The sequence below is a fragment of the Zosterops lateralis genome, assembly GCF_965231275.1.
Source record: "Zosterops lateralis genome assembly, contig: HAP1_HAP1_SCAFFOLD_393, whole genome shotgun sequence".
NCBI lineage: Eukaryota > Metazoa > Chordata > Aves > Passeriformes > Zosteropidae > Zosterops > Zosterops lateralis.
In genome coordinates, this window is record NW_028154307.1 from 9,908 (window position 1) to 12,829 (window position 2,922).

Here is a 2,922-nt window from a genome sequence, read left to right on the forward strand (position 1 = left end):
TCTTCCCCTCGGAGGCCGAGCCCGATCCGCAGCCGCCCCGGGCCGGCACTCGGCAGGTCCCAGGCGCTGTCACCGCCTGTCCCGGCCCGGAGCTCGTCTGCAGCAGCTGCAGAGCCGGAGGGGGCCGGGGCTGCGGGCGCCCCGCCGGGCTCGGAGCTCCCGGAGGCTGCGCTTGTGTCCGCAGGTGCTGCCGCAGCGTCCCCGGGCAGCAGGGACAGGGCAGGACGGAGCTGGCACCGCCTTCCTGAGCCTGGAGAACCGCAGGGCCGGAACCAGCCGCGGTCTCTGGCACGGGCCATTAAATCTTCCATCGCCGTCGTTGTAAAACTGTTCCTGGGTCGGAGCTCTGAACGTCTTTTTCAGCCGCGTTCATGTCTCAGGAAACCCGTGTTCTTTATTCCAAGCAAAGAGAGCCCAGCTGTGATCTGGAAGAGAGGGAATCCTGCTCCGTTCAAAAGGCTGTGATTCAGCCCCCAGGTCCGCAGCCTGTTTCAGCAGCCAGGGTTACACACTTGCCTCGGGCACAAGAAGCCACTTGTCCTAAGCAGGAAGGGGCCACTGGTGAGTGTGCAGAGAGTGAAGATGCGGAGGAAGGACCCCGCTGCAGTGCCAGGACAGTGAATGAAATCCTGGACGTCCAAGGTGGATCGGCAACCAGGAAAGGACAGGAAAGAATTCGTGGAGGATTTCTGTGTGAGTGCAGGGCCAGCGCCGTGGCCTGTAGGGAGGGGACAGTGTCACCCCACAGGTGCACAGGGCTGGCAGGGCTGTGGCTGTTTCCAGGGCTCTGGAAGAGCCCTCCTGCTCTGCTGGGCCCCCGCAGGGGCCGGGACCGACACCCCCGGCTGCCCCCGGCGCTGGGCAGTTCTTCTGGCCCCGGCTGTGCCCTGGCCCTGGCTGTGCCCCTGTCCCTTGTTTCTCTTGCTGCCAGCTGAGTGAGGGGCACACAGAATGGGGGATCCCTCCTGTGTCCCCCGGGTGTTGGGTGGGGGGATGTGAGGGCTGGGCGTGCTCAGGACAGCCCCGTCCTCACAGCCATGGACTCTTTACTGCTGCAGGTGAGAGGTTCAGATCCCATCCCAAGGTCAGCCTGGTCCTGACTCTGCTCGTGATGCTGGTCCTGGCTTTGGTGCCGGCCTTGGCTGTGCTGTCAGGTAAGGGAGGAGCAGCTGCCTCAGCCCAGCCCCTCGGGGCACAGCAGGGTCCCTATTGCCTGTGGAGGGGAATCCTGGACCTTCTCCTCTTCCCTCTGCAGGGGGAAGACAAACAAACATTGCAGCTTTTCCTGGCACTCCGCTGGCCTGTCCTGATGACTGGGTCGGGTACCGCAGGATCTGCTACTTCCTCTCGAAGGATCAGCACACCTGGGATCAGGGTCAGGCTCGGTGCTCTGAGCTCGGGGCCTCCCTGGCCGTGCTCAGGGATGAGGAAATGGTGAGTGAGGGGCTGGGGGTGTGGGGTGTCCGAGGGGGGCCTGGGGGGCTCCTGGGCTGGGGGTGCAGATCTGACTGCTGGTCTCTTCACTTCCCAGGAGTTCCTGTCCCGCCCCAGCCGGAAGGTCAATCTCTGGCTGGGGCTGCGCAGACGGGGGCAGCAGCTTCAGTGGGAGGACGGCAGCAGCTTCAACTCCTCGTGAGTCCCAGGGAGCCGAGCAGGGCCTGGGGGATGTGGGCAGGGAATGGGGGCATGGGAGCACAATGTGTCCCCTGTGTTGCCAGCATTGTCTCTGCTCCTCCTTGCAGGGTTCCTGTCCTGGGCGATGCAGAGTGTGTTTTCCTGGCTGAGAATAAACTCAGGAGTGTGCCCTGCTCATACCTGATGCCCTATCTGTGCAGCAGAGCCCAAACTCGGCTGTGACAGGGGATGGACAAAGCACCTTCTCTGTGCTGGGCAGTCACAGCTTTGCCCTTTCCCAGACCCTGGGATGTCCTTCCTCAGGCACAGTGTCTGCCTTGCACTGACCCTCAGGGTCACCTCAGTGCCTGATCTCATGAACATCTCAGTATTTTGTCTCAGGGTCACCTCAGTGCCTGGTCTCCAGGAGATGAACGTGCAGGAAGAGGAGGTGATGTGGAAGCTGAGGTGTGGCTGCCTGGGCTGGGGCTGGGGGTTTCTTTCTCCTGGAGCCACTCCAGGACTCATCCTGTTTCTCTTGCACTACACATTTATACACTAAGCCTGTAGATATATGTAGATATAACACAGTGGAAACAGGTTTCATATACCTTCTTCTAACACTATTTATACACAGATATTTCATATCTATATTGGTATAACACTGTGAATACAGGCAACAAACAAGTGCAATGTACAAACAGGTACAAACATGTGAATGTGACTGTGGCTGGGGCAAGGTGCCAATAATGCCAATGTGTGATTTGACCCCACAGGCACCAATACCTTAAGGGTGTGACTCAATCCTTGTGGGTCCATTCCAATTCAGTGGAATTCCATTCCATCCCTTCTGTGGGATGTCTCTTCCTGACCCTCATCCGTTTTTAAGGTGCCACTGTTGCTGTTTTTGTATTGTTTATAATTTTGGGGTTTCTCATTAAATGCTCGTGAAGCGCCCCCGGTGTCCCTGGTGTTCCCTCGGCGCCGGCAGCCCCGTCCCTTCCCCGCTCCCCCTGCCACGTTCCATCCCGGCTGGCGGAGCCTTGGAGCTGCCGCGGGGCTGCCCCGGGGGCCGCGCCCCGAGCCGGGGCCCCTTCCCAGCGCTCCCGGTGCGCCCGTCCAGCCCGGAGCAGCCAGCGAGGGCTTCAGCTGGGACGGCAGAGAGGCGCTGCTGGGAGCGACCCGCCTCACTGGGCTTGGCTTTGTTCTTCCCCGCCTCGGGAATAAAGATTTCTGGAGTTTTCTGCCAGAAATCTCCCCCCTCCTCCACTCAGCCCAAGGGCCTTGGGGCTTTTCCCTTTTTTTTTT

The 2,922-nt window shown here is 60.4% G+C and overlaps 1 long non-coding RNA gene across 1 annotated transcript; it reads left to right on the forward strand.

Moving 5' to 3' along the window:
• The first annotated feature begins 1,174 nt into the window (after window positions 1-1,174).
• LOC310923826 lies at window positions 1,175-2,378 on the forward strand. Its single transcript, XR_014592699.1, has 3 exons — window positions 1,175-1,434; window positions 1,532-1,632; window positions 1,743-2,378. It is a non-coding gene; the product is annotated as an uncharacterized lncRNA (long non-coding RNA).
• The last annotated feature ends 544 nt before the right edge of the window (window positions 2,379-2,922 follow it).